This window comes from Periplaneta americana, chromosome 7 (assembly GCF_040183065.1).
Source record: "Periplaneta americana isolate PAMFEO1 chromosome 7, P.americana_PAMFEO1_priV1, whole genome shotgun sequence".
Taxonomy (NCBI): Eukaryota; Metazoa; Arthropoda; class Insecta; order Blattodea; family Blattidae; genus Periplaneta; species Periplaneta americana.
The window spans coordinates 31,047,644-31,075,195 of record NC_091123.1 but is presented as its reverse complement, the minus strand read 5'-3'; the positions used below and the strand labels follow the sequence as shown (position 1 = coordinate 31,075,195).

General features: G+C 36.7%; 1 protein-coding gene and 1 long non-coding RNA gene across 2 annotated transcripts in view; both read right to left on the bottom strand.

Annotated features, from left to right (window-relative positions):
* The window catches only part of orb2, a 689,208-nt gene that overhangs the window by 400,453 nt on the left and 261,203 nt on the right, over positions 1 to 27,552 (bottom strand). The window lies entirely within an intron of this gene.
* On the bottom strand, positions 6,556 to 10,450 carry LOC138703027 (uncharacterized). Its single transcript, XR_011332941.1, has 3 exons — positions 7,654 to 10,450; positions 6,977 to 7,622; positions 6,556 to 6,885 (listed from the first exon to the last, which is right to left on the bottom strand). It is a non-coding gene; the product is annotated as an uncharacterized lncRNA (long non-coding RNA).

Here is a 27,552-nt window from a genome sequence, read left to right as displayed (position 1 = left end):
TAATAATAAATTTGTAGCCGACATTTTTCTGGTAATTTTCGATTTTCCAAAAATAGTTGGTCCTAACATATATAATTAACCACCCTGAACCCGAAAATCGCTTTTTTTAAATTTCTTTTTGTATGTCTGTCTGTCTGTCTGTCTGTTGGTCTGTCTGTCTGGATGTTTGTTACCTTTTCACGCGATAATGGCTGAACCGATTTATATGAAAATTGGAATGTGAATTAAGTTCGTTGTAACTTAGATTTTAGGCTATATGACATTCAAAATACATTATTTAAAAGGGGGGTTATAAGGGGCCTGAATTAAATAAATTGAAATATCTCGCTTATTATTGATTTTTGTGAAATATGTTACATAACAAAAGGTTAATTTGCAAATGATTTCCGATAAGTTTTATTCCTTGCAAAATTTTGATAGGACTGATATTTAATGAGATAAATGAGTTTTAAAATTAAAATACACAATGCCATTTAAGGCGGTGTAATGAAATGAAAACAAATGACTATGTCTATAAGGGGCCTTGGACAACAACAATCGAAACCTATGAAACATAGCCTACAAAGAATGTTTCTGTGTTTGTATGAAGTAATATCGAAAGCTAAATTAACCGATTTGTATAATTAATTATTATTATTTCATCATTGGAAAGTGTAGTTTCTCTAGATGGACATAATGCTATAATGTTATTACAGTAACGTCTGAGTGCTCTCTGGACCAAAATGACCTCACTTTAATTATTTAAATGCAATTTAAATTAAGTAACATATTAAACGATTTATCCTTTTATCAAACACGAATGTTCCCTGGATCAAACGTCCTATTTTAATTATGTAATTACTTTATATTTATTTCTAACAGGTGCAGCGGAGCGCACGGGTACGGCTAGTGTTATAATAATTTTGGAATGTCTTCCCCCTGAACAGAAAAAAATAAAAAGTAGTCGTAAGAGAACTTCGTAAAGGTTTTAAGTTGATCCACGGGATATTCGGCGTGCCGGCATCACATCGCGTCGACTGTCATCTTAAGCTGTCCGCAGAGTCACGTGGTGTGCGTAATATATTGCGCCTTCGTGGAGTTGCTGGGAACGTCAATAAACAAAGTGAGCCATGTTTGTACGTGACCTTTCGTCGTTAAAACACCGGCCGCACTTTTCTAAACAAGACTACCAGTGTGTGCCAACGTATATATTACTCGCAACGTATCAGTCCTCAAAACTTGTCTTCTGGACACTATGTACTGTAATAAATTGAATAACTGTATTCCTCAAGATTCAGTCTACAACCCATTTCTTATTTACTGCCTTAATCCCTGTATTAGATAACACCATGAAGACATTAATAGAAGATACTGATGGCAATCTTCACGCGTATATAAATTTACTACATACTTACTTACTGGCTTTTAAGGAACTCGGAAGTTCATTGCCGCCCTCACATAAGCCCGCCATTGGTCCCTATCCTGAGCAAGATTAATCCATTTTCTATCATCATATCCCACCTCCCTCAAATCCATTTTAATATTATCTTCCCATCTACGTCTCAGCCTTCCTAAAGGTCTTTTTCCCTCCGGCCTCCCAACTAACATTCTATATGCATTTCTGGATTCGCTCATACGTGCTATATGCCCTGCCCATCTCTAATGTCTGGATTTAATGTTCCTAATTATGTCAGGTGAAGAATACAATGCGTGCAGTTATGTGTTGTGAAATTTTCTCCATTCTCCTGTAACTTCATCCCTCTTAGCCCCAAATATTTTCCTAAGCACCTTATTCTCAAACACCCTTAACCTATGTTCCTTTCTCAAAGTGAGAGTCCAAGTTTCACAACCATAAAGAACAACCGGTAATATAACTGTTTTATAAATTCTAACTTTCAGATTTTTTGACAGCAGCTGGATGATAAAAGCTTCTCAACCGAATAATAAAAGGCATTTCCCATATTTATTCTGTGTTTAATTTCCTCCCGAGTATCATTTATATTTGTTACTGTTGCTCCAAGATATTTGAACTTCTCCACCTCTTTATAAATTTACTACAACGGAAAAAAATTACTATCATTTAAGATGGTATATATATATATATATATATATATATATAATTTGAACTGTGGCTGAAAATTTGTGTGAGGTTGTGTGATATCTCAATCGAAAGATAATAATGTTAATATTGCGGGAAAAAATAAATGGTTTGTAACGAAGTTCATAAAAAGCTTTAAATTAAAAAAAAAAGAAAAAGAAAAAGAAAACTATACGTGTTCGTCGCAACAGAGCGTATACTGTAGGACATCTTGCAGTTCATTTCGTAGTGTTGTAGAAAGGGCCGTGGTTCACGTCACGTACTGGTTTTAAATGTAGCCTACTTTTTCTTCATTTGAGTTATTAATACAGTTGTGTTAGGTTTTTTGAAGGACATGAATGGTGTCAGTAATGTAAGGATATGTATATAGGAAAGGCTATGGTTCATATAATGAAATTTCAAACAATAAAACATCGAGTGTCCTTAAAACGATCAGAAATGTAGTTATCGAAGCCTTCTGTACATGCGAGGTGTTGACGTCACAATATCATGCTTTTCGAGACCTCGATAATAATGGTTTGTTCATTTTTCAACTATAACATATTTTTTTCGTGTTTCAATATACGTGTTTTTTTTTATCTGGTGTCACTTAAAAAGTAATAGTGTTGCTACGTTATGAATTTAGTTCTTCTTTATTGGTTTACTATTATGAGTGTAGCTGGTCGACCAAGAAAACGTCGTAGCCTACAACTTTTAGAGATGTAACTGTATCAAGAGCTCATAAACGACTATGTACAAATAATGTTTGTAAGAACGTTTCAAGAAATGAGAGAAATTATGCATGAAGACGATATATTACAGACCTGCAGAACTGTAACTCTTGAGAGCGACTGCTTTCCTCCCCTTCCTTACCCCACCCACCTTTTCTACCTGTGCGGTCACGGCGTTCTAGTTACGCTCGGCTGCATCAACATTCATTCTCGCGGCGGAAGTCGATCATCCCCAATAGACGTGGAGTGAGGCTGACGTCATATTTCCACTACTTCCGAGTTCTGCAGGCCTGATATATTACATATTACGATATTAGACCAATGAACGAAATGTGTCATCATCTTCATCATAAGTATCAGCATTTTATTGTGGTTTTCAATTTCTATCAAGCAGCCACTAGTGATATTGAAAATGGGGAATAATGAACACAAAAAAAAAAAAAACAGAAGACGGAGAATCAGACGTTATGAAAACGAACATAACTGTAATTTAGAGTCAAAATGATATCGGGTATAAGTTAGTACGAACTTTATTAGTATTAAGTCCTGACATCATCCATGGAATGGTCAACCTGGCTGACGAGTTGGTATAGCGCTGGCCAAGGTTGCGGGTTCGATCCCGGGCCAGGTCGATGGCATTTAAGTGTGCTTAAATGCGACAGGTTCATGTCAGTAGAATTACTGGCATCTAAAAGAACTCCTGCGGGTCAAAATTCCGGCACATCCGGCGACGCTGATATAACCTCTGCAGTTGCGAGCGTCGTTAAATAAAACATAACATTTAACATTCCATGGAATGGGTTACACATGTTATGAAACACACTGTATAATTTCAGTGACTTCATAAATTTCATAGAAGAATCTGCATATGAAATGGAAAGAAATCTCCATTTTTCTGCCAGAAATCGAACCCTGATCCGCTAATTTTGCAGTTCCATACGTCACCGCTTGAGCGTCAGGTTCGGATCGTATCAGGTGATATTTTATGAAAATACTCAACAGTGTTTGGCAATCCCTTTCCCTAACCTCTCCGATTCACGCGAATGTGAATATGGCGTGAACGTATCAGCTGTGAAGCGGGGGACAGAGCGGGTATCGCAATTGTGTGCTCGCGAAATAGGTCGCAAGGTTAATATTCCGTCCTACTACACACGATAAGCACACTGTTATCTTTGTAATAATACCGCTATTCCAATTTTCTTAGGCAGGTTATCAGACAAGCCTGCTTTCCATGCAGAACACTCATGTTTGTTTTCTACTACACAACACGCATCATACACAAAAAATTACTGCACTTAAATTTTAGGCTCTAGTCCGCGGTTCAACAGCCACTATTTGTATGTAAACGTCATCTGGTCTAATTGTAAAGAATAGGACAAACACAGTCACGCCCTCTATAACACGCCGCCATACAGATGAACTAATGCATTGTGCTAACGTGACGGCAGAAACAAAACCATCATAATCCACTGTGTGCAGCTTTTTTCCCGCTCAGAGGGCCTGTGTTTATCCTCAACAAATAGAACACACCCGGGAATAGTGAAGAGTTCAGCAGAATCAACGCTCCAATTGCAAACTGCATCAATGCAGACAGAAGAGCCAAAAGTGACGATAGAACTAACATTTTGTTTTATTAGATAACACAAAACGTGTTTTATGAGAGTGAGGACTTCAGTCTACCGACTAACTGGACTACAGATAATGATACTGATGATGATTATGGCGACGATGTTGTGGAATTGATGGAATGATGGCGGAGTATCCTGGTAACTCTATTCTCAAAAAAACTTTTTCCTCACTTGGCTTTGTCGGAATTTGAACATACAGTATAGCTCCGGAGTTGAAAACCTCCACTCAAGTTCTAACGGCGCTTTTAACAAGTCTTACACTAAAGATGAGACAATGCTTTACCTGCAGACTTACTAAAGGCTTTACCAACAACCAAAAATGTATTTAAAAATAGGCTTAAGGACTTTACTAATAGATGGTAATTCTGTGGTGTTTGGGTAAAGGGGTATAAGTCATTTTTTTGTCCAGGTGGAATTTTGTTCCCCAGATGAACACACAAGTTAAATTATACAAGTGGGCGTGCAAAAATCAAAGAATACTAGCAGTTGATGTGTTTTACTTGTGTAGAAAATTATTTGTAATAAGGGTTCCAAGTTTAATTTTCATTTATCTCCGAACTCATTTTTATGACTTATCTCCCTTTACCCAAACACCACAGAATTATACACAGTATTTAAAGGGTGTAAATGATATTTTGTTATTGAAGTGTTGTATCAGTGAAGAATTATGTTGTGTCTCAGTGAAGTGTGTTGTGTAAGTGAAACGTGTTCCTGTCAGTGAAGCTTTATAGTTTATAGTGGCAGTGCAAAGCATTTGAACAGTGAAATATTTTTGAAGTGTTAGTGAAATCAGGATAGAATCAGTGAAATGTGTCGTAGATCCAGCGCAGTGAGTGAGTTGACAGGGAAATGAGTGTAGTGTTGAAAGGTACTTGTGCAGATATGAACATATCATACTCGTGGGTTTTAGTTCGAACTTAGGTATAAGATACAAATTAGATTTATTTTGAATGTTATTTTAAGTGATCGTGCTTCATTTAATTTAGGATATTCCCTGTTATTATTATTTTTATTATTATTATTATTATTATTATTATTATTATTATTATTATTATTATTATTATTATTATAAATTATTGTTAGTATCAATTATTAGTATTATTATTAATTGTATTTTTAATTAATAAGTTTATTATTGTCATTATTGAGTGTAATTAGTTACCACTGCCACCGAGTATATACCCATTGCAGTGTGAATAAATACATACATACATACATACAATGTTGATCAAAATGTCCAGCAAGCCAAATTTTAAAAATGCCTCTGCACAAGAAACCAGTTGACGAATTCCAGACTAGGCCCTATATGTGGTAGGCATGGGACAAAACTTTGAAACATCATGGCTTTATCATAGTTGTCATGCAAAAGTAAGACTGTAAAATAATAAATGTTTATACAAATACTGTAATAATGACAATAACAATTATTCATATTATTAGTGTTGTTTAGTATTATTATTGATGTACATTTACGTGATTTTTGTACATAATATGTTATAGTATCCTCTTTTACGTATAAAATAAAATTTAAAAACCATTCAATACTCGCGGAAGACACTTTGAGAAACTCTGGGATAAAGAGATGAAGAAAAATAAAAGAATACCAGTGTCTTTACGAAATCACATATTTACAAAACTGGGTTAGAATCTGCTTGAAGATATGCAGGCTCACCTCACCACGCGAAACAGAACTCAGCTCAATTCAACGCAACTCATCTCAACTCACCTCACCTCAACCTCACCTCACCTTAATTCACAAGAAAGAGAACTCAGCTCAATTCAATTCAACTTACCTCACCTCACCTCAACTCAACTCACACGAAGTATAACTTAGCTCAGTCCAACTCAACTCACCTCACCTCAACTCAATTCACACGAAAGAGAACTGAGCTCACCTCACCTCACCTCACCTCACCTCACCTCACCTCAACTCAACTCAATTCACACGAAAGAGAACTCAATTCAACTCAATTTACCTCAACTCAACTCACACGAAATAGAACTCAATTCAACTCAATTTACCTCAACTCAACTCACACGAAATAGAACTCAATTCAACTCAACTCACCTCACCCCAACTCATCTCACCTCACTTCAACTCAATTCACACGAAAGAGAACTGAGCTCACCTCACCTCACCTCACCTCACCTCACAGGAAAGAGAACTCAGCTCAATTCAATTCAACTTACCTCACCTCACCTCAACTCAACTCACACGAAGTATAACTTAGCTCAGTCCAACTCAACTCACCTCACCTCAACTCAATTCACACGAAAGCGAACTGAGCTCACCTCACCTCACCTCACCTCACCTCACCTCACCTCACCTCAACTCAACTCAATTCACACGAAAGAGAACTCAATTCAACTCAATTTACCTCAACTCAACTCACACGAAATAGAACTCAATTCAACTCAATTTACCTCAACTCAACTCACACGAAATAGAACTCAATTCAACTCAACTCACCTCACCCCAACTCATCTCACCTCACTTCAACTCAATTCACACGAAAGGGAACTGAGCTCACCTCACCTCACCTCACCTCACCTCACCTCACCTCACCTCACCTCACCTCACCTCAACTCAATTCACACGAAAGAGAACTCAATTCAACTCAATTTACCTCAACTCAACTCACACGAAATAGAACTCAATTCAACTCAACTCACCTCACCCCAACTCATCTCACCTCACTTCAACTCAATTCACACGAAAGAGAACTGAGCTCACCTCACCTCACCTCACCTCAACTCAATTCACACGAAAGAGAACTCAATTCAACTCAATTTACCTCAACTCAACTCACACGAAATAGAACTCAATTCAACTCAACTCACCTCACCCCAACTCATCTCACCTCACTTCAACTCAATTCACACGAAAGAGAACTCAGCTCAGCTCACCTCACCTCACCTCATCTCAACTCAATTCACACGAAAGAGAACTCAATTCAACTCAACTCACCTCACCCCAACTCATCTCACCTCACTTCAACTCAATTCACACGAAAGAGAACTCAGCTCACCTCACCTCACCTCACCTCAACTCAATTCACACGAAAGAGAACTCAATTCAACTCAATTTACCTCAACTCAACTCACACGAAATAGAACTCAATTCAACTCAACTCACCTCACCCCAACTCATCTCACCTCACTTCAACTCAATTCACACGAAAGAGAACTCAGCTCACCTCACCTCACCTCAACTCAATTCACACGAAAGAGAACTCACCTCACCTCACCTCAACTCAATTCACACGAAAGAGAACTCAATTCAACTCAATTTACCTCAACTCAACTCACACGAAATAGAACTCAATTCAATTCAACTCACCTCACCCCACCTCATCTCACCTCAACTCAATTCACACAAAGACAACTCAGCTCAATTCAACTCAGTTCATAAGAAGGAGAACTCATTTCAACTCACCTCACCTCACTTCACCTCAACTCAATTCACACGAAGAAAACTCTGCTGAATTCAACTCAACTTACCTCAACTCAACTCAACTCAACTCACACGGAAGAGAACTCAGCTCAATTCAACTCAACTCACCTCACCCCAACTCATCTCACCTCACTTCAACTCAGTTCACACGAAAGAGAACTCAATTCAACTCACTTCAACTCACTTCACCTCAACTCACACGAAAGAGAACTCACCTCACCTCACCTCACACCTCACGTCAGTTCAACTTATATAAAAGAGAACGCAAACTTTACCTTCAAAACTAATACAGTAACTACAGCTTAGTCTGAAACAAAACTCTGATGGCACTGCTTGTCTTTCAAAGAGCCTCAGTCACATTTCAACAAATCGATTGGCTGCTATTAATCACTTCATCGCTCGAGTTATCTTTAATATCTCAAGCCGGGTTTAACAGCAGCCGTGGGCGAGTATCAGCAATAATAATAACTATAATTACGTGACGAGGAAGCAGGCTGGCTGCGACTGAGGAACCCGAAGCCTATCACATCTTATAAAGTCATTAAAACACAATTAAAACTCAGTCGACGAGTAAATAATCCGAAATAAGGCTTTCGAGATTACGCGATTAAAGACGCAAGTTTTAAACGACTCCGCTCTTTCTTCAAGCAGCGTTATTAAAGATGAGTAACAGAGAAAAATTCCTGCAAGTCGCAATTCAAATACGAATTACTTCGTGATTAGCTACTTAAAATAAATTCCCAGCATACAGATAGTTTGGCGTCTTCCACCTTTCCACGTTGAGATTTTTACACTACATATTCCAGAGTCACACACGTAGTGGGGCTCCTATATCATGGGCTCGCACTACGATCAGTGTACAACTAACAAACGTCTGCCTAAAAAGAATAAAATGATGTAAACACATGCATGTGGTCTTGAGATCTCTGAATTGGCAGTCACTCTTTTGTTTGTTGCTATGGGAACAGATCTATTGGTGTTCTATACTTTACATAGCCTAACTTTATTCACTAGAGAACCTTCAGCAATATCAAGTACAAACTTGTTGGAGATAGTCTCAATATAGAGCTGAAAACAGAAAATTATCCTTCTGTCTAGCATTTTGACAATGTTAAAGCAGCCTACACCATTTAAGTTTTTTTTTTTTTTTTTTTTTTTTTTTTTTTTTTTTTTTTTTTGCTCATACAAAATATGACGACAATCCTTTCTCCTTAAGAGTACGGTAATGTTCGTGTGGAGGGAAGCCATACATCGCTGTGTCTCACTTTGTTCTCCTTCGCCAAGTACACGTTTTCATGATCAGGAAGTACGGCAGAGCCGACATATATGGAAAATACAAGCTCGCATCTTTGAACTTTTCAAAACGAGCTTTGCGTCATTGTCCAAGTATGAAAGGTTTCAGCGCCTTTTCCACTTAAGCTCGCTTGCTATTTACTACAAGAGACAGCCAAGTAGTGTAACGCAATACCGGGACGTTGAAGAGTCTTTAGAAAACGAACAGCGGGTAGGAGGCAGCCGACGCATTTTATAGACAATTTTTAGTGTGCGTGAAATTGGAGTCGGCCTACACAACGGAAGATTTAGTTCCGCTACGATCGTATCTTTAACAAGGGCAAATACACACAAGATTGCATTATAACAATCAGATGTCACAGACTCCTCTGTGGTTCAAGTGTTAAAAAGAGTTCCTGCTCGCAGTACAAATCCAACGAGCCCGAGCTCGATTCCCGGAAAGAGAGTGAAAGTTTTACCTAGTTTTCGTAGTACTGTAGGACGGGTGTGAAGCCTTTGCTTTAGTCCAGCCGTGGCGAAAATGTAACTCACGAGCACATTGTGGCTCGCAATGATAGCTGTGCATGTCTCTTGCTCCCCCAACCCCCTCTGTCTCACTCACTGGAATCAAACTCCGTTCCATTTGTATTTGTCTCTGACCTGCGAGTGGCGTATCGTCGCAATGTCTCTCTCGAAACCATGTACTTCTACAAAAATGAAAGTTCCAAGTAGGATGGGAGGACGCATTTATTTGCTGCCAATATGGTGAGAATATTAAATGTATGATTTGTTCACAAGTATTACGAGGAAAACGGTTGTATAACATAAAATAGCATTATATTCGTACTACATGTTACTCATGAAACATTAAGAGGTTAAGTGTTATTATTATTATTATTATTATTATTATTATTATTATTATTATTATTATTACGATCCTTTTTCAGCAGATGTACGAATAATGAGGTTAGGCCTTCAATCTAAACTCACAGATTTACAATGTAATGTTACAATGAAAGCTAGATTTAAGGACTTGACAAATGTTGAACTTTTCAAATCTTTGCCAAAAAATAAATATCCGAAGCTTCGTTCTTTCGTTTGCTCTGTTGAAGTCATGTTCGCTACAACTTACGTTTGTAAAAAATTATTTTCAACAATGATTACGACTGATAGACAAATAGCTTCGTAATCAACTACGACTGGCAGTAAGTGACATAATTCCTGATTGTGAAACTCTGTCGCAGAGATATTCTGAAGACAGTTAATAGGTTGTGATAATGTGGCCTATGTTTTCTTGTTCATTTCTTTCTTCGTTTGTAACCTTATACTCTATAAAATTATATTTAAGTGCTTGACGTAAGGACAATGAAAATCCGTTAATAAGACAGATAGTTGCTTCACTTCCCCTTCGGGTGTCCGCCTCCCTCCATAGGTGCTATGCACGTTGCAGGTTACACAGTGGCTCGGCGCACGATTGCATTTTCGCCACGGCTGCTTTAGTCTACATCAGCGGTGACCAAACCTCGAGCTGCAGTGATTACAAGCGACAGACAGCCTATGAAGTAAGGAGACGGAGGAAAGGTACTTGGCATGAAAACTACAACCAGTGGCGGTTCCTGTACTAACATCTTGATCAATCCCGAGGATAAAAATCCCAAACTTTGCTGTATCAGTAATGTCATTGCTGTCATTAAGAGCCAGTGAATAATATACGATTTTTCTTGCTTCTTTTTTTAACCTTCCTCTTGAATATAATCAGGAATTTTCTAAATTCTTCTCTCGATACTTGGTCGAGAAATTCGTAGTATTTCAAAATTATAAACTTCTTAAGGATAAGTTATTTAAGCTATTTTAATCATTACTCTTTTGAGAAATTCTGTTCTATTAAAAGGCTTTAGAGCACGAGATATTTCAAAACTCATTAGGTGGCTGACTTCCTTACATTTATTTATCTCATCTTTCTCTTCCTGGCTATGATTTAAGACATGTCAATTCCTGGCGTTTAACAGTTCGTTGGCACATAATATTGAATCAGTTTTTCTACAATATTATTACTAAATGAATAACTAATAAATAGTTACCCTCATCTAAAGATTAAGAAAATTAAAATTGAGATAAAACCTAATAATTTTATCCTTCTAGGGAGAAGATCTAAAAATATCAATATTCATGAACGTACAGAAGAATTATAGAAACACATACTTAGTGGTCAGTTGTTATAATAATAATAATAATTTTATTTATTTATTTTATTTATTTAGAATATTAATGTGCGAAACAACAGCACAAGGCCAATTACAGTTTAGCACAGGTACAAAACGAAACAAAACAACAAATGATGATGAGAATGAATGATAGAAAATGGCAATGAGATGAAAATACAATCAATATAATAGTATACATTACTCAATTGACCAAAATGCAACAAAATAAATAGCACAAATAATATTATTAAAATTAGTTCAGTGAGATAATTAAAATGATGGCAATTAAATAAAATGTATTAAAAATGAATTAATGAAACCATATAAATGAAGACAGGAATCATATAATTAATATTGTAAGTTATGCAAATGACGAGAATAGTATGATACATATCTAACAATGGCATAAATAATAAAACTGACATAAAACTCGAAAAGTATATACTACACATTAAATGGATCCAAGTTCAATCCATGCAAATTAACATATTTAATACATCTGCAGACCGGAGACAGAGATTTAGAATTCCTATTATAAAACAATTTATGAAATCTTAAACCCTTAGCAGGAATACGAAGACTGATATTGCTTATGAAAGATTCACAATCAATATCACCCTTAATGACTTTACAAAAAATAAATAATCAAGATCCTGACGTCTGGTGAACAAACTACCGCAATTGAAATATTCGCAATTAGTCTCATAGTTATAATCGAAATTTGGTAAAAATCTATAAGAACACAGGGAAATAAATTTTCTTTGAATATTCTCCAATTTAGCCGAGTCAGTGGAAGTAATGGAGTTCCATACAACAGATGCATATCCAAGCTTGGATCTAACCAATGTATAGTATAAAGTTAATAAACACATAGGAGTAGAAAAAGAATAAGTTATAGACCTAATTAGACCAAGCATTCTTAATGAATGGGTATAAATATATTGCACATGATCATGAAAATATAATTTTGAATCAAGTAGAACACCAAGATCTCTAATACAATCTCTCTTAGTAATTACGACATTACTAAGAGAATAATTAAATTTTTGGGAAATAGTTTTCCGTGAGAAGGAAATAACAATAAAATAATAATAATAATAATAATAATAATAATAATAATAATTTTTATTAAGGAATATTCCACTAGGCAAGAGTTATCTAGCTTTTTCTCTTTTCCCTTCCGCCTCCCAATTCAATATCTTCCAAAATAATAATAATAATAATAAAAAATAATAATAATACTAATATAATGAAAATAATGATGAAATAATGATAATAATAATAATAATAATAATAATAATAATAATAATAATAATAATAAGAAGAAGAATAGCTAAGGGCTCTTTATGATTTTCATATTTTATAGAAAAAATACAATTTTATTATACCCATCATACTGACATTTTTCTACTATAGCTCGCGCAAGAAACGATTACCGAAAACCAATGGTGGGGTTGCTGTCTGTTTTGACGTGTGTATGTAGGCACGCCGAGGGAGGAGAGGTGCGAGCCGATGGAAGTACTGTCTCTTCCAAGAAGATGAACAAATGAGGACATGGCTGTGGAAATAAAGAACGTAGCAAGAGAAAAATTCCAAGCTAATTAAACGCGCAACATATGTTTACGAATGAAATAATAATACCATATTCACATGCAATGTAACGAACTAAAGTCGTAATGTAACTACCACAACGCAAGACTGATTCTGTCGACGTCAATTCTCTTCAAACTGTGCTCTTGAACATCATTCAAGTTATCTCGTGACCTTTCCGTCGCTATTCCGTGCTTGCGAGGCCTTAGTAGTTCTCTGTGCATTTTTTGTAAACAGAAAGAAACTCTTAAAAGCCACTCTCTCTCTCTTTCACTCACACACACATTATAGTCTATATAGCCTACAGTGACATCGAAAACATCCCAAATTGTCCAATGACGCAAGCGAGCAAAAATGTAGTTGGAATGATGATTGGTCCGTTGATATCAAAGCCGTGTTCAGTCCGGACATCAACGGTTGGCTGTTGGATGAACCCTCTCCCGGCCAACAAGGCGTTGACCTAAAAACACATGGACAGAGCGCGTATGGGAGCATCGAAATGTGCAATAAAATCGTTATCTCGCGACACATTCGCAGCGGGTTTTATGCAACACTTGCGGACATTTCGAAATAGAGCCGTAAAAACATTAACAGCTGTCAAAGCATTAATTTTTAGAACAGTTTTATGTTACTGAAGAACCGGCAATAATAAAATTTTAAGGCGTAAATTTTAAAATGTACTGTTTAAAAATGTTGCAAAATGTGATGTAACACTCACTTGCAATTAAATCCGAAACATTTTCCATGCTTTACCAGTCAGCCTTCTACTACAAAAATCTGTTGCTATGAGAACGTCCTACAGTTAAAATATCTATAGGGCGTTTTTGAATAACACCGACACTTTTCATGGAAATGTAGGAGAAACTAATAATTCACGGCTATGATGATTGAGCTTCTGGTTTTTATAATCCACTCCGCACCTCAGGTCATAACAGATATTCTTCAGTACGATTGTGTTGTCTTATGTGATACCTTTAGTTTATTATGTACAGTAAGTTATTCTCACAGTATTTATTGTCTAGTCTTCGATTGATTAATTATGTTAATTGTGAATAGTAGACTAATAGGTTTTCGTGACACAATGCCACTGCTTCTGCAAGGACTAACATGTACGTATGTCCAGTTCACTTGCGTGATTCGGGTTCCGCATATTGCGGATAGATGGCAGGACTGTGACCAATTTTTAATTTGCACACCACTTCGGCGGTCTATGCTGTAAAGACCGATTATTTAGTCCTGACAGCTCAGCGACGCGAAAGAGAGAAAGTAATAGCAGTAGTGGGGACAGCTCTGGAGTAGAGATAAGGGCGAGCGGTCGGTAAAGGAATGCAGTACAGCTTAATTGTACTAGAAAAATACCACTCTATTGCACGCATGACATTCGATCGCTCCGAAGGCAAGCGAGAGACTAACCAAACACCTCTTAGCGAAACTAAATGGACTCGCCTGACCCACGTCGCCGGGGAATGTCAGGACTAAATAATCGTACTGTACATGATTGTATCTGTGAAAAGTTATGTCGTGTACTAGGATGAGTGTATGTGTAAGTGTTGGTTTAAAGGTAGTGTAGGTAATAGGTAAGGATAATGATGAAGACGAGGAAGGGAGAAGAGGAAACCTAGTGCCGGAACGTAGCCTACTCCTATCGAATATCACCAAGGGAACCTCCAGGCTTAACGTCCCCATCCGACGGACGAATCATTATTAACAGTGACATGTGCCTTCTCTTCATATGCACTGCGGAGAGATTTTGGATTTAACCCAGACATATTGGTGCACAATTTGCTAGCCAACATTACCGCATACTTTCGGCAGGGACAATGCAATAAATGATATTATTTATTATTATTATTAGTATTATTATTATTATTATTATTACTACTACTACTACTGAAATTATCGTATTTAGTTTGATTTATAATCATTCATCGACTGTATTACTGTTCTCCAACCAGGAGATCAGCCGTGAAAGGAATGTGCTTACTATTGCGTCATCTATTGGAGCGAAGTAGATAGATAATATAGATAATATTACCGTTATAACGTCAGTTTAAAAACCATGCGCTCTCCTGCATATGTTATTTTCTGTATGGAGAGATTAAAAGACCAGGAGATTAACAGTGATCTAATTTTGTAACTAGGGTAGTATCAATATGTGTGTATCAATGTTATTGTTTGTGCTGTGAGAGCTAGCCAATAGAGATACGAGTACCCACGTGTGTGACCTTATGACATCTTATGACATCAACATTCGTTCACAGCATTACCCCGTTTCATCTCACTCCCTAGAGACTTTCTCGTGGTTGGAGTACAGTACAGCTCATGCATTTTGTCAAGACACTCGCGATGTGCAGTACGGAAACAACGTTCCTGTTGAGGGGGTAGGAGTAGAAGGGAAGATCGGGCGTGTGTCTACCGAGTTTAAGGTAATGACTAAACTTCGTTGTATTGCCAGACGCAGCATGCGATCAGGTTGCCGATGTACGGTAGTATAGAGGAGGCGAGCGACCGCCCGGTCTCGTAGTATAAGCAGTTCATGTGAAGAGTTGTGACCGGTTCAAATAGATAGAGCAGCTACAGCTAATGTATACCTATGTAAGCACTTGTTTTTGCATTACTGTGGTTGGAATAGTCAAAGTTTAACATTTGTTCAGTGCAGACAAGAATTCAATCAAACATACTACAATGAGAGTGTTGCTGTTCCAAACAATTACTCCTGGAATAACCTTACCCCCGCAGCCAGTCTTGACCCGTTGGGGAACGTGGTTGAATTCTGTTAATTATTATGCAGAACATTACGGAAAAATAATGGAGGTAATTCATGTATTGGATAGCAGAGACAGTTCCGCTATTGCAGCTGCAAAATCATTGCTTTCTGAACAGCTATTGAAAGATATTCTGTCATTGATTCTAATTTTAAAATCGTGTCCAAAAGCATCATTCTGTTAGAATCGTCTAAACTACAACTCTCAGAAGCCCTTAATATAGTGGATAAAGTATCACAAACCGTTATCCAAAATAACAATTCACTAATTTCAGAAAAAGTGAAATGTAAGTTGAGAAACATTATTGCTAAAAATTCTGCCTATTCACAACATCGTATTATAAATTATGTACTATCAGATCACGACAAGACGTCTGAAGTTGGTGTACTAAAAAGTAGTGACTTCCCGTTCTTAAGAAATGCACGTATTACATCGTGTGATGTTGAACTACAAGTTCCCAATATACAAACTGTTTAAGTGACCATCGGAGGAGGTTACTTTGCAGTCGGTCAAAATGTACGTAACTCTTCGCTGCAATGCACATATTCAAGGATGATGCATCTTAAATTAAATTTTAAGAGTTAATATATCTCACTATAAAATAATTGTGTATTTACATGTTTAGACATTTCCTACTTCAATGATCATTCATTATATTTCTTAAATGCAGGATACAGGTTTTATTGAAACCGCAGTATACTGCTCCGTATTTACATCAGAGACACGCCTCCTTCTCATACAGTCTATACTGCGTGCACAGTAAACCTTGCGAATCTCGTGGCAATTCCACGAAGTCTAGTAATGACTAACCCATTCCCCTATAATTCGTAAGCAGACTCATCCGATCTCGTGCGCAGTTCGGTAGGAAGAGTGGGGGAATGTCTGGACATAAATTAGCATGCGCTGTACAGCAAAAGTGTAATGTTTCCAGAAAACTTCGGGATACATTCCATAATAACAGGCTGGCTGTTTCTCGCCTCACGTAGTTGTGTGTTTCGTGGACAGATGTCTCTGTAAATCAAAACTTAAATTGTACTTCTAGAACAACAACTCATGAGATAGCAAATACCTTTGACACGGCAGAAAAAAATGCGACGTACGTATCGTTTAAGGGACATAAAACGTAGAGCAGCGTTGTAAATGATTCATGTTTAGAAGCAATATCTTCGACTGTACTAGCAGAGACATACTTGCATCACGACTATAGGAGGTGCAGAGAGTTTGACAGCTCTGGAGACCTTGTGACGTGATATTACGTGTCCCTTGGGAGGACAGAGTCATGATGGATGATGAGGGAAATGCGTTATGTTCGAACAGGAGCCCAGACAATGCATGCATTGCCATCGAGGTTGTTGGTAGGCTACAAGGCTGCACAAGTCTTTCGCGTATAAACATAGAACATTATGAATACGTCAACGAGACTTAAGCTCCATTACGCGTACAAATGGGCAAAAATATTAGTTCCACGAAATGAAACGCCATGGCGATGGAATGTGAAGACAGAGAACGAGAACTGAATACTTTGTTGGTATGAACAAGAAGCTGCGAAAAGGAGGGAAAAAACACATTACAGTTTCAGCTTCAAGTACACGAGAAGGCGAAGCAGATGGGAATGATAATGGTGAAGGGAGTTATTACAGTGCTTGGGATTATTATGTAAGAAGATGGTTTGAGGGGGAAAAAATCTGCATGCTCGCATCTCATCGTAACTCTGTACATAAAGTAAATCGGTGCTCAGGGGTGACCAATCGCTACGTCAATGCGACAGAATTGCTTCCAGCCCTAAATTCACTGCATTCTTGCGTTGTGTCAGCCCTCCATGGTATGGCATGGCACAATTTGCAGGTGGAGTGTGGGCCAGATCATGCCACTTTGAGGCTCATTGTCATTTTGTGGCGTTCCCATATTTTATTCACTCCACAAAAAATAATGTTGCATTTACGACGAAATTTAAAAAGTGAACAAAACTTCAGGTATTAATTACTCATATGTAGGGCCAGGAAATTCATGCATATGCACTGGCTATAATTAATTGCTGATTAATTATCTTCATGAATAATCAACATTTAAGCTTATCAAACCAAATTTTACGTTTATAACATTTCTTAATATTTACAGTATATTATTGGGACATATTTTTACGTTTATGCTCATTAAAGTTGATTTTATGATGCATAAAAATGTATAGTTTGGATTTTTAAAAGAAAATCATAGCCTACTCTATTTTTGAAAACTGGTATTGAGTGAAATTATTATAATTATTTTTACCAGGTAAGTATTGAAAGTTTTCCGGCACACCTAACGAATCTCACGGCACAGTAGTGTGCCACTATCAACAATAAATGTAAGTTTAATTAATTTATTTTATTGGGTTATTTTACGACGCTGTATCGACATCTAGGTTATTTAGCGTCTGAATGAAATGAAGGTGACAATGCCGGTGAAACGAGTGCGGGGTCCAGCACCGAAAGTTACCCAGCATTTGCTCGTATTGGGTTGAGGGAAAACCCCGGAAAAACCTCAACCAGGTAACTTGCCCCGACCGGGATTCGAGCTGTAAGTTTAATCTCATCTAGTTTGACCTATAATGTTATTGCATTCGTTATTATTATTATTATTATTATTATTATTATTATTATTATTATTATTATTATTATTATTATTTATTAGTGATACCAAGAAATACAGAATTTCATTAGTACATATTTATTGATATATTTTAAAGTTTTTAAAGGCATACTTGCATGCATATTTAGTAGGTTTTTAGGGCATGAATTTCCTGGCCCTACTCATTTGTATAGGAGAAAAAAATGGTCATACAAATGTTTCATTATATCTGTGCCGGTCAGAGATCGATAAATTTCAAGTGGTTTTCTCTTACTCGTGGCGTCAGCGTATTAAACACCATTGGAACCTTTTGCTATATATTTTTCCCCCCACACCGCAAAGTGTGACGTTGCACGGAGGCAGAGATGAAATAAAATTTCTATAGCCTATCAACATGGATCTGGAAATGCTTGGTTTCAGGGTAAGGCTTGCAAATATGACCATAGTGCATTCCACGTTCGTTTCCTGGAACTGTTTGCATTTCCTTAGATGAATTGTTCAAAATGTCCACTCCTGCCTGAATACAGGCCGCAGCTAGTCGTCTCATCGAGATACGAACATGCTTGGCCTCCACGATCACCATATCTCAATTCAAATGTTTAGTTTTCTTCTATAATTGATTTGTTTTATTCCTACCATCTCTCGTTCATTCAATTACCTTAGAGAAAACATACATTCTGCTATTGGTTCATGGCGGTTCATTATAGACCTATTGTTATAAATTCAAATATTCAATTGTATTCAAATAAATTAAATTTCAGATATCTGCGTTGTTTTCCTTGCAATGAAGATAATAAAATTTGTGTGTTTTGCAAAGATGAAAGAGTAAGTCACTGCCATGAACATGAATATCATGATTATATTATAAAAAGTCCAATTAAAATGGTATTTCTCACATCGGAATTATCTCACTCAATACAATTCGTGCTTGATATTTTTCTCTGTGATAATTTAATTGAGCTTCTAAACTCATGTATATTGTCATAAGATAATTTTTTCTCGACTTTCGGTATCGAAAAAAAATATGACAAACATACATTCGTTAAGCTCAATTAAACTATCGAGAAACCATCACCACTCGTATTATAGAAGACTATTTCGTTTATATGGCGTCATTCCATTTTCGGCCAATGAAGTGTAATGAAATTATGAATTCCAACCAATCACAGTCATACATCGCGATAATTTCCGCATCTCGATTTATCACTGTCAATTTATCGCAGGGTCGTTCTTTTGTTTAGTCAGTGTCGCCAACTGTTTCACGTAAATCGATGAGCATGAATCAATTGTACCAAATAAAGTGAGAAATCCTACTTCCACATCTACATCTTCATCGTCTAATTCCATGTCCATTGTATCTAAAAAAATGCCACTCCTTCATAACAACTGTTCATTTAATTAATGTATTAATAAGGTTATTTGTAATTGTACTATAAAATGTTTAAATTAAATTATGATTTCAGCAGATAATGAAAACGTATTTCTGTTATAATAACAAGAGAAAAGAGCAGTACATGTAATTAACATTTTTAAACGTGTATTTCGCTTTTCTCGATTGGTATTACTGAATAACATTCAATTTATTTATTGCAGTAATCGTTATTCATCTATTTCGACTTCACAATGTCTGAATAGGTTAAGTATTTATAAATATACAATTATTAACATTTTGTGAGCAAATTCTGGGGATGTATTGTTTACAATTTTATTTTATTCACGAAATAGTCCTAATAAATGTCCCTCGAGGTCTGATATTATTATAGACAGTACTGCGTGTTCAATTCAAAGTGTGTCATGGCTCGCTGTATGCCGTCATGTGGCTAGTCGATGAGCCTAGAGAATTCAATCTTCCTACACTTCCGCAGGGACGTATTACCTATGTGCCAGAGAAGTTGCCTGGCAAGTACGGCGTTCATTCTGAAGAGTACTTACCGATACGTACGGTAACGCCTGTAGTGGCAGGAATGTGAACTGTTTGGAAACACGTACTGAGGTGAGTTTTTTTCTTACTGTCGGGATATGGGGAGAGGGTTAAGACGATTACTTACGCAGCCTATTTGTTGACATTAACTTCGACGGTCAACATGGACACGGAGCATTTGATTTGTATTGTGGAAAGTTGCCGTACGCAACCGATGATAACAAATACCCTGCGTACGACTTGCCCGCGCAAAACACAGTTTGAAAGAGGTTATGGTAGCACACAGACAGTACAAAGCGCAATCTGTTGTTACGACGTTCAAGTTATACCGTACACGTTCTCAAGTTCAGATTGAACGCCTTGATTAATAGGCAACTTCTCTGACATAAAACCTGAAACTCGCTTCAAATGTATTAATGAATGTATTTAATGTACTTAATATTGAACAAATTTATAAGTATACGCTGTTAAAATCTTATCATAAAAATCGTAATAAGTCTGTATTACAGACACACAATTATGATACAAGACGAAATATTAATTCAACATTAGTAGAACCTAAATGTCTCACATCTGCTGGTCTAAAGCATAGCATAAATTTTGGCCCTCGGTTGTACAATGCTTCAACTAAATTACACCCAGAACTTCTAACATGTAACCCACTAACATATAAAAAGAAAATTAGAAACGTGTTAATATCTTCAATTTGATTAAATAAATTTATAGCCTATGTGTATGATTTAATCAACCTATATTATATTTGTATTCTATAATTTTGAAATATATATTAGTCCTACTTTTCACGTGCGATATTATTCTTCTCTAGTGTTAATATTATATTATATAATTCCATTGCTGCTGTAATTATATTTTAGTTCCTATTTTATTTTACTTATTTATTTATATTATTATTATTTTTTATTTTAATATTATATCTGAACTGCGACCGAGCACGAGCGCTGCTCATTCGGTCTCATATTTTGTTAATACTACTGTATCTTCTTTTTATATTGCTTGTATTATTTTATTTGTATTTCTCTTTGTTTGTTTTGTAATTATATTTCTTTATTCTGTATATTTAAATTTAAATAAAACAAATAAAAAAAATCGCTGACGCACAACAGTGACGTCATGACACACTTTGAAATGAACACCCAGTATAGCATTTAGACACTGTTAAAATGGTGCCGTAGAAAGTACTGGTAGTTTTGAATATTCCTGCCAAATCTCACTGCCACATTGGCGCAGGTGATCAAGCGCTACTAAGACACTGTCGAGGCCACACATACATCTAAGTGCATCAAAGCGGCTGCACTTCCTTCCAATAAGCCCGCTACAGAATGGGACCATTAATCTGGACTATTGTCACAGGAAACCGCGGCCGGCCGGCAGTCGCAGGGCGTTATGATCGAGAGGCCTCGGAGGACGCGGCAATAGATCACTTTGTTCTGCTCTGCGGATTCCGGCCTAATTACATGTTGGCTGCCACACACATCGCTAATAAATTCATTTTAATACTATTAAAGCAACTTGCCAAGGCTTTATGTCTGTGTTCGGACATGAACACAATAAAGAAGGAATTTCATAGCGACACCAAAGCATTATTTCAACTCTCGTTACACCGATAACTGTTACGAAGTCTATCCAGCAGACTTGTAGGTGTACTGACGGATGTGGTTCGAATTCGAATCCCGCCTCGACTGATAACCTGGTTACGTTCTGACGTAGAACTATGCCTTTCTCCTCACTAAATATGGCCGGTAACTTGGAATATAAAAATAGGCTACAACCCCCTCCCTTGTTCCCCTTATCTTCCCTTGATTCACTTTGCCTTCCAATTTTTATCCTTCCTTTCCACTACTTCTTCTTCTATTCCTATTGTTCTCCTTGTTCTCCTCGCATTTCCCTTGTTCTCTTTGTTTTCCCAAATTCTTCTTGTCTTCCCTTTGTTCTCCTTGTTTTCCCGTGACATTTCTTGTATTTCCCTTGTTCTCCTTGTCTACCTCTGATTCTCTTTGTCTTTCCCTTGTTTCTCTTCCACTACTTCTATTCCAATGTTACTGTTCTCCTTGTGTTCCCCTTATTCTTCTTGTCCTTCCCTTGTTCTTTTTGTATTTCCTTTATTCTTCTTGTCTTCCCCTTCTTCCCCTTTTATTTCGTGTATTTCCTTTGTTATACTTGTGTTTCCTTCTTCACGTGTCTTCCCCTTGTTCTCATCTTCCTCTGATTCACTTTGCCTTCCCATTGTTCTCCTTGTCTTCTTCTTATTCTTCTTCTATTACCATTGTTCTCCTTGTTCTCCTCCTACTTCCCTTGTTCTCTTTCTTTTCCCAAATTCTTCTTGTCTTCCCCTTGTTCTCCTTGTCCTCCCCTTGCATTTCTTGTATTTCCCTTGTCCTCCTTATCTACCTCTGATTCTCTTTGTGTTCCCCTTGTTATCCTTCCCTTCCACTACTTCTACTCCAATTTTACTCTTCTCCTTATGTTCCCCTTGTTCTCCTTGTCCTCCCCTTGCATTTCTTGTATTTCCCTTGTTCTCCTTATCTACATCTGATTCTCTTTGTCTTCCCCTTGTTATCCCTCTCTTCCACTACTTCTACTCCAATTTTACTCTTCTCCTTATGTTCCCCTTGTTCTCCTTATCTACCTCTGATTCTCTTTGTCTTCCCCTTGTTATCCCTCTCTTCCACTACTTCTACTCCAATTTTACTCTTCTCCTTATGTTCCCCTTGTTCTCCTTGTTCTCCTTATCTACCTCTGATTCTCTTTGTCTTCCCCTTGTTATCCCTCTCTTCCACTACTTCTACTCCAATTTTACTCTTCTCCTTATGTTCCCCTTGTTCTCCTTGTCCTCCTTATCTACCTCTGATTCTCTTTGTCTTCCCCTTGTTATCCCTCTCTTCCACTACTTCTATTCCAATTTTACTCTTCTCCTTATGTTCCCCTTGTTCTCCTTGTCCTCCCCTTGCATTTCTTGTATTTCCCTTGTTCTCCTTGTATTCCATTTATTCTTCTTCTATTTTGTGTATTTCCGTTATTATCCTTGTGTTCCCCTTGTTCACGTGTGTTTCCCTTGTTCTCCTCATCTTCTCCTGTTTCTCTTTGTCTTCCCATTTTTATCCTTCCTTTCCACTCCTTGTATTCCCACTGTTCTCCTTGTCTTCTTATCCTTCTTCTATTTCCATTGTTCTATTTGTTCGCCTCTTATTTCTCTTTGTTTTCCCAAATTCTTCTTGTCTTCCCCTTGTATTCCTTGTTTCCCTTGACATTTCTTGTATTTCCCTTGTTCTCCTTATCTACCTCTGATTCTCTTTGTCTTCTTCTTGTTATCCTTCTCTTCTACTACTTCTATTCTAGTTTTACTGTTCTCCTTGTGTTCCCTTTATTCTCCTTGTTTTCCCCTTGCATTTCTTATATTTCCATTATTATCCTTGCCTTTCCAGTGGAACTAGTATTCTGTAGCAATTTTTGCTGTTTACAAGAGTCAGTTAGATTCCAATAGTCATTTTTAACTCAAGATTTTTGTAGTTTAGAGGGCGTTATGAGACGAAATAATGACAGTTATATGTAAAGTTACATTTGAAGAATGCATGCACACAGAAAGCTCATTTTCGTTATCAGGTGGACAAGAGACTTTTTAAAAATGAGCTCCTCATTTATATAAGCTTTGTCTCCACTAGGCAGAAGAAGTAAAATTAATTCGTCCAGAAGAAGGAAGATTTGATTAAATACCGAGAAATATTTTCTCTCTCGTCCTATGACAGCCATCACATGACACAATTTTACGAACTCCGAAGAAACACAGCCAGGGGATTAGTTCGGAGTTTAGACTCCATCAACAAATGACTACTCCTGATTTTAATATCTGCATAAACCACTTCTTGATGAAATCCCTACGTGCCCCTTGAGATTAAACTTGCCTTCATATGCATTAACATACTGTAAGTTTTTTTTTGTGCAAGATACGGTAGTTAGTACAAGTTCAGTAAATAAAGTGATTCAGATATTAACTGTAAAATCTTGGATATAAACAAAGAGAGAGGAAACATTTTCTCAATAAAACAGTAAATTACTACTGAAAAAATTTACGTCTGAGCGTTTACAACTGGTCATATATGTCAGGAATCATCGTAAACCGAACAGTTACGAATAAGGTTTCTCAATCAGGCTTCCGCGAGAGGTCGCTGGTGTTTCACGAGAGATCGTGATTAAAAACAAATAAACGTCTGTTTCTAACTGCATTTTAGACTACATTTATATTTATATTGCTTTGATTTTGGTAGTTAAAGTCCTTCGAAAGCAAAGATCCGCTCATCACACATTATTCAGATTTCGACTAACCATAGTCCAACCTGTTTTACGTTGCAGCTTATTCATTTCAAATGTATTTTTCGCAAAATGTAAATGGCAAAAATTAACAAAGTAAAGATATCATCGCAGTCTAGTATATACAGTCACGAAGCTCAACACTTAGTAAATATGCATCCATAGATAATTGCGAACCACTAGGATCGCTAATATCGCCTCATTACTGACAATGCGAAATAGTACCGGCACAGTCTTTTGTTCCTAGCACCCTCACAATTCAAGCTTCGTGACTGTATATACTAGACTGTGATATCATAAAGTTAATCAGTAGTTTTCGTATTTATACGCCTCTGTTCGCGATATGAAATACTACATTCAAGTAAAAAATTGATGACACACGTTAAACAACATATCTTAGTTATTTATACATTTTTACAATAAAATTACCAATTTACTGAACAAACACAATAATAATGATGATAATGATAATAATAATAATAATAATAATAATAATAATTTTCTTTCCTTCCTCCAAGATATTGTGATTTTCACAAATTGAGGAAGTACGAAATAAAGAGATTCAAATAATTGCAGAATCTTGAAGTCAGGGAGAAAGATGGGAAAGAGAAGTTTATCTGTTATTAAAAACCGTTTCTGATGTTTCAAAAGCCTTATGTAAGTTAGAGAGTGAATTTCCGTATTGGCCTACACGTTATTAGGAGCAATTCATGCACGTCGTTTCTAACATTAGCGCCAAACAAGAGTTGGGTACTTTCCCTTACATTGTATGAAATGTAGTGACAAACAAATCATCCCTAACAAAAACACGTACACATTAATCAGCGTGTAAAATTAATTATCCATTAAATGCAAAATAATATGCCAAAGAAGTCCATACAAGCCAATTCATTGTTTGCGCGATACTATTAACAGAAAAAAAAAGAAAAAAAAGTTACGCTATATTAAAGACCCATGTAACATTAATTATGTTAAGGTTCTAAAACGTTATATATATATATATATATATACTTACTTAATTTTAATTTATTGGTCTGACCCAATATTTTGGGTTTGCCCTGCGACACAGGATAGCTCACAATAAAATTTAAAATGAAAAATTATTACACAGGTTTCAGACAAAACTGATTAAGACATAAGAAAAAATAGAACCAAATATAATTTAAATTGAATGTACACCATAAAGATGCTGACGAAATATCGCTACAGAAAATTTTATTATGGTGGTGACGATGGCATCTTGAAGATCTCTCGTCAGCTTGTATTTTACCCTCCACTTTACAAAGGCTTTCGGGATGGTGCCTCTCGTTCCGAAGAAGAGACCGGTAACTGTGATTTTTTCTATGTTGTATTTCGCTGATAGGTACTGAATCGTGGGCTCGTAGATTTTCTTTTTCTTTTCGTTCATTTCAGATGGTTGAGTGGCTGAGATTTCAAATCTGATTGTAGGATCAATTATTTCGGCTGTCTGTTTATTTCTATTTATAGCTACGATATCGATCCTACGATTGCTTCCACCATCAGCAATACAATGAACTTCCTCGTGAACGTCTAGATTTTTGGATCGAAGTGCATCTGCGATCATAGAACGTATGATGTTGTGACGTTTCATTCTAAGTACTTCTCCCTGTGGGAAACTACCAAGCACATGTGGTAAAGTTTCATACTCACTGCAGTGCCTACAGTGGGTTGTGCCCTCACATAAGCCCGCCAGAGGTCCCTATCCCGAGCAAGATTAATCCAGTCCCTACCATCATATCCTACCTCCCTCAAATCCATTTTAATATTATCCTCCCATCTACGTCTCGGCCTCCCCAAAGGTCTCATTCCCTCCGGCCTTCCAACTAACACTCTATATGCATTTCTGGATTCGCCCATACGTGCCACATGCCCTGCCCATCTCAAACGTCTGGATTTAATGTTATATCTCTATATATTTTTTTAAAATAAGATGACCGTCTTTTATTACTTGCAATAAACGCACTCGATTTCTTCCTACTCACATTCTCTGTAATCTAAGAATTAACAACAGTTATAAAGTGAATAACAATTACGTATTACGATACTTTGTTTCAAACTCTCTATTGAATGCAATTTGTATTTATTTCCTTTACAAATGCAATACTTTATAATGAACGAGGCACCATAAAAATACATTGACGTCGATATAATTCTCTCTCTGTCTCGCTTCACGGCGAAGAGCATGGTGGGAGGAGGCAAGTTTTTGATTTACGACGGCGATAAATGTTTGCGATTTCATGGTGGAGTACAGTTTCCAGATTCTAATAGTAATAGTAATGAAATAGATTCATTTTATAGCGCAGTATCATTCTGCTAACTGACTGTGGTCTTTTGTTCTCTTTCTACTATTTATATTATTGCATTATATGGCCTCGCTTTTTTTCCATATGTAAATGAGTTGTGCTTTTCGTTTGAGTGTTGTTGGTTAATAAAAGGCGTCGGGGGAGAAAAGACAATGTTCAAGTTCTTTGAAACAATTTCTATTCAACCGACTCGGCTATAAAAAACTTACTTTCTTACTTTTTCATTTTTCACGCCCTAATCTTATGTTCCAGTATGCAAAACAGAAGTAGAGCTGAAATATTATACGCTAACAGTATATTATGCTAACACACTTAAGATGAAAGGCTGGTTCATTACTGCTTTAAATTAAGTATTTATTCTCGTATCTTCAGCATAAAATTCCTGTAATTATAACTATATGCTGCATACAAACAAGGTTTTTGCAAATTGTTCTGTTATTACCTAAGTTACGTCTATAATTTACAGTGGTCCAGCCGGGGTTTTAATCTAGGAGGTGCTAAGATGAGATGTCGCGCTTGATGAAGGTTAGAGAATTAATTTAATAAATTATTATCAGCTGGGGTGGAATTATAGGTACCATAGTATGATTGTATGTGTTTCTAGATTTTTTTAAAGCTCACTCATACTGGGACATCATTTTATTTTTACTTCAATTTTTATTGTATCTGAGTTT